At 45.9% G+C, this 15,618-nt stretch overlaps 1 pseudogene; it reads right to left on the reverse strand.

Moving 5' to 3' along the window:
- Positions 1–1,927: 1,927 nt before the first annotated feature.
- LOC128123240 (60S ribosomal protein L27-like) lies at positions 1,928–10,903 on the reverse strand (annotated as a pseudogene).
- Between the last annotated feature and the right edge of the window lie 4,715 nt (positions 10,904–15,618).

Genomic DNA, 15,618 nt, shown 5'->3' on the forward strand with positions numbered 1-15,618 from the left:
ATGAGAGGAGACCTGGGAAGAAATCAATCCTGCTGTCACCTTGACTGAATCCCATCATCAAGAACTGTGAGGAAGCCGGGCGGTGGTGGCGCACGCCTTTAATCCCAGCACTCAGGAGGCAGAGCCAGGCGGATCTCTGTGAGTTCGAGGCCAGCCTGGGCTACCAAGTGAGTTCCAGGAAAGGCGCAAAGCTACACAGGGAAATCCTGTCTCGAAAAACCAAAAAAAAAAAAAAAAAAAAAAAAAAAAAGAACTGTGAGGAAAGAAAATTCTCGTGTTTAAGCCTCTTAGTCTAGTGTTTTCTAGAGACAGCCCTAGCAAACCACAATGAATGGCCATTGTTTTCCTCCTGAAGTAGGTTCTAAACATATATGTGTGAGTGCTAGAAATGTTTACTGAGAACCACAAATGGTCAGAATTGGGCTGTGTTTGTAGCTCAGTGGTGGGGGCTTGCCTAGCATGTGCAGGGCTCTGGGTTCAGCCCTCAGCACTGCAAAAACCAAAACTGGCTTGTGAGAAGAAACAGAGCAGCTGCATGGGTGCTGTCTCAGCACATCTCACTGGATCCCTAACACAGCTTCCCCTAGCTTTAGGGACTTGGAGAATGAGGCCCGGAGAGGGGAGGTTTCAAGGCAGAAAGCAGAGGTTTGGGCACTGGTTCCTGAATACCAATCTCCATTGTCTCTGCACAGTGTGTCAGCTTCTTCTGATGGCACCTGCCAGCTTTGGCATTATCAGCTAATGGGAATAGACTTCTTTGGACGTTTTAAAGCTCTGGCATCCAGTATTTTCTATGAGAAGTCCAGGTCCCGTTCTTCAGGATGCAGTAAGTTACAGCATGCGTCATCTTTAAAGTTTAAAAAAAAAAAAAACCCTTCTTTTCAGTAGTGTCTGGATATTTTCAAAGTTGGAGAGAACTCAGCTGGGTAGTTCTGAAGACTCCCTCAGAGCCCATTTCTCAGTTCCCAGGAAGCTCAGGTCTCCTCATTTCTTCCTGGGTCCCATTGCTCACTTTTCTTCTCATGATGGGGAGGTGTGCTGCCTGCCCACAGTCAGCCTGCGGGGCAGCTGAGCTTGGGGAAGGTGCTGTGAGCTGTGAAGTTTGTGATTAATAAACCTTGGGGCACTCGTGGGAGGAGGTTAATAGGTGGTCGTTCTGCTAAGAGAGAAGAGATGAATATAATTGCCACTCTAAATCCCCTCCAGAGATCTTTGTCTCTTGTGGGACACCTTCACAAAGAGGTGGCATCCAGCTTGGAGAATCAATTGTGGCTTCATTAGTCTCTCCTTGATATTAATAATTTCTGACTCCCAAGGCCTCAAGAAGCTAGCTTAGGCCAGCTGCACTGGGAGGAGAAGGGTCAGACTGGAGGGTTCACACCACAAGGGGAAGGGTCAGGCTGGAGGGTTCACACCACAAGGGGAAGGGTCAGGCTGGAGGGTTCACACCACAAGGGAATGGGAAGAGGAGCCATTTTCCTTCCTTCTCATGCTTCACTATCAGTTCCAATATGGGAAGAGCAAATGAAAAGAAAGAGAAATAAGCAAAGCCCGGATGTGGTAAGGCAATTGTAAAGGAAGTGAGAGAAAGATGGTATTGAGCGAATGCTTGGTTCTTTCCTGAATTCAGTTCATCTGGATTCTGCCAGAACTTCTGTGTACTCTACATATTATCCTTATTATCTGTCCTTACCCCTCATTTTATTCTTAGCATGGGTTCTGTGATTATCTTTATTTTTTGAAGGGAAAGGAAGAGAGAGAACTGTTGAGGTTAAGGATCTTGCCTGACTGCTAAGATTAAGGGTTGTGAGAAGGTAAACTTTATGTCCTTTCAACTATTCTAACACCTACCAACCACATCAAGCAAAATCAGGGCTCAGTGAATTATGACCCACAGGCTAAATCCACCCACTCCTCTCAGTGAATTATGACCCACAGGCTAAATCCACCCACTCCTCTTTATGGCTCACAACCTGGATTTGTTTTCTTCACTAGTTCAGTGGTTTAAAGAATTCAAGCAACAATTAGATTTCATGATGTGTGACGATATGAAACTCAAACTTTGTGTTGTCTATCAGTAGAGTTTGATTGAGACCCTCAGACCTGCTCCTTCACGTACAGGATATCTAGGGCTGATTTTTGCTCCATTGTGATGGAGCTGAATAGTTGCAGCAGAGACACTATAGGAAGAAAACCTAAATGTATATTTGCAGGCTTTTAGAGGAAAAGTTTGCCAAGCTTATTCAAGCTAATACCTGGTTATCCTGAATGACAGGAAAAGATGGTGGAGTTCAGACATGATTGCACATTTTATTGATAAACAACTTTGTTAGATATAATTAACATACGTAATTTTAGAAACATCAAATTCTGTTCCGCCACCAGTCAGGAATGGTCCCACAGGGTGCTGGCGTTTATAAGCATTGCTTGGTACCGCAAGAGAAATTGCTCAGCCACATCTATGATTTGCCACACAGGTACTTAATATTTTCAAGTAAACACCAAGGATAGGCTTTTGGATATTCTTGAATAGCTTGATAATTTCTTTGTCCCTTGATTATCATGTGCATAATTACTTGGAAAAGGAGAAAAAAAATGTTGATTATCCCCAGGGTTGCTCAGCTTAGAATTTGTAGACATTTGATTTATTGGTGTGGACTAGATAGTGTTTGTTCATTTCAGGTAAACAGAGCCAAAAGTAGAAAGATAGCTTGTGTGGATGGTTGGCGAGGCTGCTGGTTTTACTGAAATGGGCTTTTGATGGGATACACACACAAACAAGCTGTATCAATTTCCAATGCAAGAGCATTTGATTTTCTGTGATGAAGATTCTCTGTCCTGACAGGAAACTACTTAGAGAGTGGCAGAAGGGGAAGATCATATTTGTCAGTGTTCCTTTTGATCCTTGAAAAGGTTCCTGGTCCTCAACAACTTCTTTTGTTCATGATCCCTGGGATGTCACAGGTTCAGTGGATTTATCCCATGCTCCCAACAAGCTTTGTTTGTTCTGTGAACTTCTTGCACTCATGGCCGAGTCTTTCTCCTCGTAGTCCTCCCATCGAATTCAAGCACCTACCCAATCTTTTTTTTTTTTTTTTTGGTTTTTTGAGACAGGGTTTCTCTGTGTAGTTTTGCGCCTTTCCTGGAACTCGCTTTGTAGACCAGGCTGGCCTCGAACTCACAGAGATCCGCCTGGCTCTGCCTCCCGAGTGCTGGGATTAAAGGCGTGCGCCACCACCGCCCGGCACCTACCCAATCTTAAGGTATGTGTCTCGACCCAGGACACTTGTCTGTTTACATAGCCATTTCTGTCTGTGAGTGCTATTTTGGTTTTTAATATTCATATTCCCAGCATCCTCCTACCTTACCTTTCAAGTGCTGGGATTACAGTCATGTGACATTCCCACTCATGGTTTATTTGATGGTGAAGATAAAACCCAGAACCTCATGTATGTTAGGTAGTCCCCAATCGCAGGAGGCTCTCCTTTTCATTTCTATATTCTCAGTATTCAAAGCCATGCCTACTCCCAAACTGACTCTTTCTAAATAGTTATTGAATGGATGTATGGATGTATGGATAGATGGATGGATAGATGGATGGGTAAGACTATGGGGCCTTGTCAAGGAAAACATTCCTCCCCCTGAGCTGAGTGCATCTCTCCTTTCTCTCTTCTATTTTTATTTTTTTATTTAAGATTTTTTTATTCATTTTACATACCAACCACAGATCCCCCTTTCATTCCTCCAGGAACCAGTATACTCATGCTTTCTGCTGTTGGGCTTTTATTTATTTATTATTATTATTATTATTATTTATTATTGTGTATAAGGAGAGATAGCTAGCTAGCCAGAGGCTAGTGTATGTATGAATGTAGGATGTGCATGTAGAAATCAAAGGATGGCTTTGTGGAGATGGTTCTTGCCTTCCACCTTTATGTTGGTTCTGGGGACTGAACTCAAATCATCAGCCTTGCATCTTTGGGCAGTAAGTGTCTTTACCTGCTGAGCCATCTCACTGGCCATATTCATTTATTTTAAAGTCTTTGTGGTGCAGGAAGTTGAACCCAGGGCCTTGCATATACTTGAGGTACATGGAATTTCATCCTTGGCCTCTACAGGACTTTCAGTAGTTCTCTTTAAAGTGTGTAAACCATAGAAGTCTACCATGCAGGATGGGGGAGATAGATATTTCTGACCTTAGAGTATGCAAGGTTGGAAAGGCCAAATTGGTTCCTTAGGTCCACACACAAGGTGTGGCTGAGATGGGGCCATGTGTGGATCAGAGTGGACCTTTGTTTGTATAGAAGAGAAAGTCTGCTTCTATACAACTGAATCTAGAATGAGGGTGTGTGTATGCAACGTTTTCTTGGTGTGACTCACTATAGACGGTGTTTGGAGCACAGTCAAGGGAGCACCTATGACATCTGAATGACCTATAGGATTGAGTGGGGTTTGTATGAGAGATTGTAGAAGATGGCTTTCTTTGGCTGTGGACACCAGGAAGGAGTAGAACCAGTACTCTTCTTGTGGACTGCTCCTCATAGGATGAAATGCTGCACTGTGCTGTGCACATAGCAAATGTCAAGTTCAGTGAATGGCATCACTGGCCATCTCCAGACCCCAAACCAAGAGTCAGGGTTGGCACCTGCTTCTGCTTTCCTCTGGTCACCCAGGCTGTCAGGGATGCTGTCAACTGGGATAGCTCTGGGTTTGGTCCACTCTTCATAGCCCCTGCCCTGGACCAACACATCTCCCTTTTCCTGGCATCCTGTAACAGCCTCCTGTCTTCTCTCCCCAAATTCCTTAGAGTGCACACTTTCTCCCACTGCTACCATGCTCAGCCTGTTCTCCATAGTCTATCCATAGACCTTTCCGAAATGCGGACCCAGTGTGTCTGCAAGCCCCGACTTCTGCCCCATTCTTTAGATCTCACTCTAAACATTTTTTTTTTCCAATCAGATCAGGCCTGTCTGTTATTTGCTCTCAAAGCATCATGTACTCTTTCTTCCAAGCAATTATTATGGTTTAAATTATGTAATTCTTGCATGTGATTAATAGATTAATTTCCTTCTGCTCACCAGGCTCTAAATTCCACAAGGAAAAGGACAGTGTCTATTTTTTCCTCATCCATAACCATGTTTCCTAAGCAACCAAGACAACCTATAACTTGGTAGCTGGTAAATAAATAAATCCATTTTAGTGAATGAAGGATTTAATTAATAGCAAGGAATAACAAGTTACTGCTGGGTATGTATTGAAGGAAACACAGAATAAGATAGAACACCAGGTTGAGACCTTTTGCCTTCTGCAAGAGAATGGAGATTCAGTTTTGAATTACTTAACTTAGAAATACCTTCTTGTGGCTGGGGAGATAGCTCAGGGAGTATGCTGGCTAGTTTTTTGTCAACTTGACACAGACTAGAGTCATCTGTGAAGAGGGAGCCTCATTTGAGAAAATGGCCCCATCAGGTTGGCCTGTGGGCAAGTCTTTGGGGACATTTTCTTGACTATTGATTGATGTGGGAGGGCCCAACCCATTGTGGGTGGGGCCATCCCCAGGCTGGTGGTTCTGGGTACTATAAGAAAGCAGGATGAATAAGCCATGAGGAGCAAGCCAGTAAGCATCTTCCTCCATGGCTTCTGCTTCAGTTCCTGCCTCCAGGTTCCTGCCTTGAGTTCCTGCTGACTCCCTTCATGATGAACTGTGATCAGGATGTGAAATAAACTCTTTCCTCCCCAAGTTGCTTCTGGTCATGGTGTTTTATTATAGCTGTGTATAAGAGCACTGCTGTGGGATGGTCTGTATGTCAAATGTATTGCTGATTGGTCAATAAATAAATCACTGATTGGCCAGTGGCCAGGCAGGAAGTATAGGCAGGACTAACAGAGAGGAGAATTGAGAGAACAGGAAGCTGGGTGAGAGAGACACTGCCAGCCACCATGATGACAAACAGCATGTGAAGACTCTGGTAAGCCACAAGCCGTGTGGCAGGGTATAGATTTGTGGAAATGGATTAATTTAAGCTATAAGAACAGTTAGCAGGAAGTTTGCCACGGTGATACAGTTTGTAAGCAATATAAGGCTCTGTGTTTACTTGGTTGGGTCTGAGCAGCTGTGGGACTGGCAGGTGACAGAGATTTGTCCTGACTGTGGGCAAGGCAGGAAAACTCTAGCTACAGAGCACTTGTTCTGTAAGCATGAGGACCTGAGTTTGAGTTTCCAGTACACATATATAAAAGGCTGGGTATGGCTGCATGTAGCTGTAACCCCAGCATCGGCTCAGCAGGGAGATACAGGTGGCTCCCAAAAGCTATAGGACCAGCCACCTTAGCCAAATTGGTGCAATTATGACTCATCCAGAGACCCTGTCTCAAGGAAATAGGGTGGAGAGTGCTAGAAGAAGACACCTGGCATCCTTCTCTGGCCTCCACACATGTGTGCACAAGTATGAGAACTCTTTTTTTTTTTTTTTTAAAGTTTTTTAAATAATGGAAACAGAAATATACCTAAAAGTGAAGCTTCTGGAAAATCTACTTGTCCTTCCCTGTCTTGTATTGTCCCTCAAACTTGACCTTGGCCTGCTGCCTGGCCTCATGTTTCAGAGCTGGGTCTCTAAAGACATCCTTGTTGAAACCAGTTTTGTCTAAGGGGTTATTCACAGAGTGCCTTGTGGGCAGGAGCTGACTATAGTTATGAAGTTTGACAAAGTACTTGATCTTTGATCTCTTGGTGATTTTCTTCAGGAATAGTGGTCAATTCTGGCCACCAGGGCATGGCTGTCAGGATGGTCTGAGGTGCCATCATCAATGTTCCTCATGATGACAGCTTTGTGTCTGGAGTAGCGTCCAGCCAGGAGCAGCACCACACTCCCGGGTTTCATGAACTTGCCCATTTCAACAGCAAGCAGCTGGCACCTAGCAGAAAGGAAGGAAGGACACTTCTGCTGGAGAACTTTTACACTAACATGTGTGTACTACTCCTTACTTCCCCATGCTCTGTTATTTCAAAATGCTTCCTCGAGCATGTGTAGTGAACAAAAACTGGTATTCACCCAACACACACACACACACACACACACACACACACACACACACACACACACACACACACCAGGCAGCATTTAGGGGAAGACAGCTGGATCTCTGTGACATGGCCAGCCTGGTCTACACGGTAAGTTCCAGGCCACCAATGGCTCCATAGGGAGATGACACCCCTCATCCCCCACCCTGCCACACAAAAACAAACAAAAGCAACAACAAAAGCAAACTGGCTCCTCTCTAGGTATGGTGGTTTGAAAGAAAATGGCCCCCAAAGGGAGTGGCAGTATCAGGAGGTGTGGTCTTGTTGGAGGAAGTGTGTCCCTGTGGAGGTGGACTTTGAGGTCTCATATATATGCTTAAGCCACACCCAGTGGGACAGACCACTTCCTGTTGCCTGCAAGATAAGATGCAGGACACTCAGCTACTTCTCCAGCACCATATCTGCCTGCACACCACCATGTCCCACCATGATGATAATGGACTAACCTTCTGAAAATGTAAGCCACACCAATTAAATGTTTTCCTTTGTAAGAGCTGCCGTGGTCATGGTGTCTCTTCACTGCAATAGAGACCCTAACTAAGACACCAGGCAAAAATGAACAAACTAGTCATTACAACATCTATAGAGCTTTCAGAACAAGAGGAAGGTAGCCACCCTGGGAACAGCAGGATGCTGGATGGGGTCTGTGTTGTGGAATGAGAGCTTTTCTGGACCACTGGGGACTTCATTAAGTTTGAATCAAAGGTACTTGCTTCTGGGTGCTTTCTCTGGAAACTTCTCCTTCTACCTGTGCATCTGTAGGGTGTGGTGCCTTCAGGGGCAATAGAATAGACCCCATTTTACGGATGGGGCCAGTAAAGGAAGTAGAGGAAGCCCAGTAAGGAGGGAGAGAGGACACACGTCCTAGCACAGAGCCATCTTCCACCCTATGCACACGTGTGCTCCACACGCTCCCTTTCCTAGCTGCCGTTTGAGTCTGTCCTCACCCCCTTCCCATTAGCCACAGCAGGCTGAGACCAGCACCCACTCTGTGTGCTCCTGTTCCTACTCTTTTTTTAAAAAAATAATTTATTTATTTTTATTTTATGTGTATTGGTGGTCTGTGTGAGGGTCCCCTGGAACTGGAGTTACAGACAGTTGTGAGCTGCCATATGGGTGCTGGGAAATGAACCCGGGTCCTTTGGAAGAGCAGTCAGTGCTCTTAACCATTGAGCCATCTCTCCAGCCCCCTGTTCCTGCTCTTACGTCCCTGTCTTTGTTTCCAGAGCGTGATTGGGCGGATGAAGTGACGGGAAGAGCTGTGTCACCCTGCGTAGACACCGTCTATTGTGGAAGACTCTGGCGGAAGAACCCCGGGCTTTAGAGTCAGGCATATGTGGGTTTCAATCACAACCGATTGTATAATATACCCCACTTCTCCCGGCCATCGCGGTCTCCTTTGTGAAGCAGTATAGTAAGATCTACCTGGAAGGATTACTGTAAGAACTGAACATGCGAGATAGCCAAGACAGACACTGCACATCCCGTGTGTGGAGCCATTAGTATCTGCTTCTTTTTCTCTCCTGTCTCTCCTCTCGGAAGTAGCATGGTACAGAAGACAGGCATGGGATTTCCAGCCAATCTGACCTGGGGCAGATCCCTCCTCAGCCATGAACCAGCTGTGGAGTCTTCTACAAGTAGCTCAACCTCTCAGATCTTCTCTTTTGCCAACCATAAACTGGGTCTAGTGGTGGGGAAGGGCACAGCTCAAAAGTTGGTAATCACACAAGGTAATGCATGTACAGTGCCCAGAACAGTGTGGGGGTGAATTCACCATAGGCAGGTTTCCTGTGCTGTCTCTGTTTGTGGATTGATGGAGCCATTATTCAGTTATTTGCACGTCAAGGAGGGATTGAGTTTTACAAAGCATAGTCTCTGGGTGGTGGTGGCACATGCCTTTAATCCCAGTACTTGGGAGGCAGAGCCAGGTGGATCTTTGTGAGTTCGAGGCCAGCCTGGTCTACAGAGTGAGTTCCAGGACAGGCACCAAAACTACACAGAGAAACCCTGTCTTGAAAAACCAAAAAACAAACAAACAACAACAACAACAACAAAACAAAGCATAGTCTCTCTCTCTCTCTCTCTCTCCCTCAGAAGGAAATGTGAGCCTGGGAGTAGCCCTGAAGAATATTAAATAAGACATCTGCTTTCACAGCCTGTCTGTACAGAGGGCTGCTTGGGCTCACGCCTGAGTTGGTATGCCAGTGGTGTGCCAAAATGCAGCTTGGTACAAGGCCCAACCTCTGTTGCCAAAAGACTGGCTTTGTCTGAGCCATGCAGATTCCCAGACACCCTGAATGACAAAACTCTCCCTCTGTTATGTCAGGAAATGTAGCTCCTGGCACAACATTTATAAAAAATGGCTGTTAAGAGGAACCCCAGGGGCTGGAGAGACGGCTCAGTGGGTAAGAGCGCTGACTGCTCCTCCAGAGGACCCAGGTTCAACTCCCAGCACCCACAAGGCAGCTCACAACTGTCTTTAACTCCAAGCTCTGACACCCTCACACAGACACACATGCAGGCAAAATATCAGCGCAAATTTAAAAAAAAAAAAGGAACCCTAAGCCTCACATTTGGGACTTCCTCCCGAGGGTGTTTCTTATATTTGTCTACACATGCGGTAATGTGATCCTGTTTAGCATTGTCCTTAGCACATGGAGACAGGGAAAGGTCTGGGTACTCTATGTGTGAACAGATGGAATCATCTGTGCACATTGCCTATTCTCCAGAAGTGCCCCATGAACCTAACTTTCACCACCTTTGTGTGAAAGGTAGACAGATGGGAAGGTTCCTACCACACTCCTGTCTCCCCTCTATTGACTTTAAATGAATCCTAGGCGTTGGAGTCAGATGCACATGGCTTTGACATTTACTCACCTGGATGAGACACCTGGTCTTTTGAAATCTCTGCTCTAGGCATCTTCAAAGTGGGAGGAAAGTTGCTGCCTCAGAAGGTTGATCGGATGAAACGCCGTAGTGTTGGCTCAGCATCTGGCCTGGAGCAGCAGAGCGGCTTGGCAACGTCCTTCCCTCCTTCCTGTTATTTTCTCAGAGGTCTGTTTAAAGGGTGAGTTAATTAGGCGTGATAATGCTAAGCTCTCTCAGCCCAGTCATTGGAGATGATCGTCTGCAGTGACGACAGCAAAGTCTTGAGGTCACTTGGAGGCAGCACTTTGAGGGCTTGGCAACTGTTTATGCAAAGCAAGGTGTAAAGGAAGCGGGCTTGCAAATGCCCTGGACGTGGGTCTCAGGGTGGGCTTTCACTAGCTCCCCTGGCTACACCTTGTGCCACTTCTCAACGATCATTTTGCAGTCGGTGGCTGCATCGGTGAGCCATCTCTCCCAGCGTGCAGGTGACATCCTCTGGCCACTGAGAACTTCCAGGTGTGGGGTTGGCTTCTTTCTGAGCGGCTGACGCCTGTGCAGTGTCAGGTGAATTTGACCCTACTCTCCAGGTCACTTTGCCCTTACATTGAGAGTGGATAAATGGGAGAAACACGGAGCATGAATCTCCCACATAGGCCACAGCTTCCGGCTCCACACCATCACACGTGACTTCTCTAGTTTTTAGTCTGGAGCTTGACTGCAGGGCCTGTACATGCTAGGCTAGTGCTCTGCCACTAAGCTGCATGTTCAGACTCTCCTATGTGATGATTTCTTGAAGAACTGGGAATTGAACTCAGGGCCTTGTGCATGTTAGACAGGTGTACTGTAGAATAAGGCAGGGAGCTGCACCAATGTTTACTCTCCAACATGTCTTCTGTGGAGTCCTGAGCTATGGGATGCCCCACGGACATGATCAGATGAAGATGGGTAACAGAGGGCCAGGCAAGGAGAAAGATACTTATTTTATTTTTTTTAAATTTATTTATTTAAAAAAAGTTTTTTTTTTCATTTTACATACCAATCCCAGTTTCCCCTCCCTTCTCTTCTCCTGCCCCGCCCCACCTCCCCCAATCCCACCCCCCCCCATCCACTCCTCAGGGTAAGGCCTCCCTTGGGGAGTCAACAAAGTCTGGTATGCTAAGTTGAGGCAGGACCAAGCCCCTCCCCCCTGTGTCAAGGCTGAGCAAGGAATCCCACCCTAGGGAATGTGTTCCAAAAAGCTATTTTATTATGCACCTGGGATAAGTCCTGGTCCCACTGCCTGGGGCTTCCCAAACACATCTAGCCACATAACTGTCACCCATATTCAGAGGGCCTACTTCAGTCCCATGCATGTTCCCAGCTGACAGGCCAAAGTCCATGAGCTCCCACCAGCTTGGGTCAGCTGTCTCTGTGGTTTTCCACATTATGATCTTAACCTCACTTGCTCCTGTGATCCCTCCTCCCTCTCTTCAACTGAAGTCTAGGAGCTCAGCCCAGTGCTTGGTTGTGGATCACTGCAACTGCTTCCATCAGTTACTACATGGATAAGGAAAATGTGCTACACTTACACAATGGTGTATTACGCAGTGGTAAAAAACGACATACATACAAGTCCTGCTTTGCCACTTAGTACTGTGTTAGATATTAATTGCTATTGCCACAAAGAACATCATAAATCGTGTTGTGTTGTAAATGGCCATATACATAGTGGTTGAGAAACAAGGACTGTTTGCTATCTGGAAACCGCGGGTCTGGAATCAGGGGAGCTGATTTGGGTCATCACTTTAGTGTCTCTCAGAAGGTGTTAGTGACTGAGTGCCCAGGGTTTGCTCTCATCTGCGGTTTCGATCTAGCCAGGGTCTGCTCCTGAGCCTACTAGAGAGTCAGTGTAAAGCAGTTCCCTGTGGGCTGTTGGCAGAGCATTCTTTGTTTCTTGCTATGTGGGCCCCTCCAGTAGCCCACTCCATTAAAGCCGGGAAGAGAGAATCTGCTAGCAAGATGAAAGCCACACTCTTTATTTTTTAATTAAAAATATTTATTATTATTAATTTCTTGTTTCTGATGTGCTGTGTGCTCCTGAAGATTTCCTGGATATTCCCTTCATGCTTCCTATCTTGTTGTAGGAGTGTTGGTGCTGGGATTTGAACTCTGGTCATCAGGCTTGCTTGGCAAGCACTTTTACCCATTGAGCTTTTTCTCCCACCTAAAAGCCACGTTCTTATGCAGCTTCATCACGGAGTGGCTACCTGTCATTTTTGTCATATTCAACTGGCCAGAAGTGGTCACTAAACCAGCTCACACCCAAAGGGAAGAGACTTATAAGACTGTCATGATTGAACCAATGTATATCAAAAACTGGCAAATACTGGGCACTGTATAAATATTTGCTCCTATTAATACCTAGGCCAGTGTCTGGCACACAGAGACAGCAAAGCAAGTACTGGCTGAGGGAATGTATCAAGGAGAGAACTTGAGTGGCAGGGCCCAGGCTCTGGGAAAGCCTGCCATATCTAGGGATATTGCAGTCACTTGTGTGGAACATATACTAGCCTGGTCCCTGGGCAAGGTCATCCCCACCCTGAATTCCAGATTCGTAAGTATGGGCTGAGATTTAAAGCCACAGAGCAGTTGGGGGCCCCTTCTTGCTCCATCCATTCTCTCTCTGCCTTCTTGTGCTCTTCTCCTCCTCCTGCCTTTCTTCTCTCCTCCACCAAGAGTCATGTTCTCAGTACAATAGCTGGGATGGTGCCAGGAGCAGTTAAATGCTTCATAGTGCTGGATCAGACTGAGGATGACAATCAAGTGCACTTCAGAGGCCAGAGTGAGCAAGGAAAGGAGGTAAATGGGGGTGGACTGGGGGGTGGAGAATAAAAGTCTTGAAAGTGAAAAACAGGACTCATGAAGAACCATTTTGAAAAGCAATGGTGTTTTTTTCTTTGTAGATCTAAGAGTTTTGAGGTTTGTAATCCACTCCTTACATCTTAAAAAAAAAAAGACTTTATGTTTATTTATGTATATATGAGTGTGTCTATGTGTGGGTATGTGCCCATGAATGCAGATGCCCTCAAAGGCCAAAAGATGGTATCAGACAGATCTCCTGGAGCTTGGGTTACAGGAAGCTGTGAACAGCCTGACACAGGTGCTTGGAACCAAACTTGGGTCCTCTACAGGAGCAACGAGTGCTCCTAACTACCGAGCCATCTCTCCAACCTCGTCATTCCTTACATCTTCAAATCTGTCTATTTCTTCTTTTATCTTAACTCCTCTTCAGCACTGCATTCACAGCAGACAATCTTCCCCAGTCTGCTTCTCTGCAAATGGCTGCCCGGTGTCTTCTTTTAAGCAAATTAAAATTGATTTGCTTTTTGACTTTCATGATGCCTCTTGAGTTAATAAAAACAGCCGACAGCTGCCTAGTGCTCTATATTTGCAAAGTACTTTCACAGACATTCAATTCCCTCATTTGAATCTTGCAACCACTTGGTAAAGTGAGTGCTGCCGTTTTCTTCATTTTGGGGTGGGTCAGCTTGCTGGGTCAGCTGAAGTGGAGTGACCAGATCAGAGCCAGTGTGAGGACCTTCTCACAGCATCCAACCCCAAGCTGAGCCACTCCTCCTGCTGTCACCTGCAGGTGGCCCTGTAAAGTGAAGCTTGGGTTACAGGAAGCTGTGAACAGCCTGACACAGGTGCTTGGAACCAAACTTGGGTCCTCTACAGGAGCACTTAGACCCAGGCCGCTGCATGTCTGCACTACGTGCTGGAGACACAGTGAACATCTTCAGCTGGTGAAAGAGTTCCCAGGCTTTTCCTGCAGGGACAGCCTGAGCCTGGAATGATAGCCTCAAATTTGTACTTGCCTTCTACAAAGGGTGTGGAAATGATAGCAGGCAGGCAGTAGAAAGGGAAATGGACCCCTTGTTTTGGAGGAAAGTTTTCTGATGTCTGTTGGCTTCCATATCTTCCATGCTGGCTCCTCTACAGAGCAGGCTGGGGTCCTAGCTATGGGCCAGCACATTCAGGGAACTCAGAGAGGTTCTGATTCTACAGTATCCTGAAAGGACCAGCAACCCAAGCCTCTCAAGACCTCTCTCTTGCTCTCTGAGAGAGAGGCTAGTCTCAAGCAACTTTCTCTTGGAGACAGGATGGATCTAGAAACCTGATGGGTTCTTTCTCCCACTTCCATGTTGCTTTTGACTAGTGGTTCTCAGCCAGGGGAGATTTCTCACCCCCACTCCCTAGTGGCTGAGGGTATTTCACAATGTCTGGCAACAATTTGTTTTGCTACCACTTGGCAAGGAGGAAGGATTTCAATCATTGTTAAAATGGTAGTAGACATGGTTGCTGCTAACTGTTCTGTGATGAACAGTATATCCCCTTACCACAAAGATTTATCAAATACATGATGTCATTGTTGCTAAGGTTAAACAATCTTACTGAGCTTTATTCTTTTAGAAGGTTTGATGGGTGTGGAATCCAGGTGGAAGAAGCCAGCTGGGTGTCGTCACTATCATCCCCTCCAGATACTCTTTAGAGATGGGCTTCCACTGATAAATAGGTTCCTGTCTCTGAGCATTTCATCACTCTCCCCTGCCTCCTCCTCCTGTCTAGCTTGTTTTAATTCTGTTTTAACTGAGCACAGAAGCATCTTCCCACAGGTCCTATGTCTGGCCTGCACTTGGTCATGGCCTCACAGTTCTGGTTGGGAATTCATGTGCTACTGTTTGGAGAAAGTCATATTTTTTACAGCAACATAACCCATTTTACCTTTATAGTAATTGTTTTGGAATAAGAAGTAATCATCCAGGACTGACCAACTTGCTTTACTAAGCGCCCCTTTCTCACTCCTGGCAAATTGCTTTGAGAATTGAACAAAGCTCGGCTCAATCATGCAGGATATCCATTCCAAAGGATGCCTGGGAAGTAAATCTCTGCTAAGCCAGCCCCAGTCATGCCTCCTTCGCTTTTTTTCTTAGGGATCAAATGGTGAGCATGTGCTTTATTCCACCTGCTCCTTGTCTTGGGCGGGGGGTGGGGGGGGTGGCCTTAACCCAGGTCTTAACCAGGGTATTTGTGCTGCTCATGGTCCTACAAGGAGCATGTGTAACAACAAACTGCTATATTAAAGAGCGTTTGCTCCCTGGGGTTGATGTTGGAGTTGATGCTTGCTTCATAGAGCTGAACTTACTTTATGGGAGCCTTTCCCTGATGTGTATGTTTTGTTGAATGCTAAGTAGATGGTGATTGAAAAAGTGGTCAAGTAAGTTGGGGGATTCCTGTTATTTACTGTAGGACTTTTCAAGGTCTTTACATTGTTAATGAGCTATGTAAATTGCCAAGAGGAGGATGTGGCATTCCTTGGGTTTGGTTTTATCCTAGTGTTGGTGATCTATCGAAAAGGACATCAGAATACTGGAAAAGGGAGAGTTAGATCTCCCCCCTCTTTTTTTTAACCCCTTCCCATCTTTTCTCCACACTTCCTTGCTTTTTCCTTCCTCTCCTTTCCCTCCCTTCTCTTGATTGACCTGGCCTTTCCTTTGATGGGACTCTGCAACATTATTCTCCCAAGGTCCACTTTTCATTCATGAAATGGGGTTTTGAGAGGCAGTGGGATTTGATGGAAAAACTGTGGGTTCTGTCATGTCAAGGACTTGGAAGTGTTGCTTTCTATC

The sequence above is a fragment of the Peromyscus californicus genome, unplaced genomic scaffold (genome assembly GCF_007827085.1).
Source record: "Peromyscus californicus insignis strain IS unplaced genomic scaffold, ASM782708v3 Scaffold_3__1_contigs__length_106647218, whole genome shotgun sequence".
NCBI lineage: Eukaryota > Metazoa > Chordata > Mammalia > Rodentia > Cricetidae > Peromyscus > Peromyscus californicus.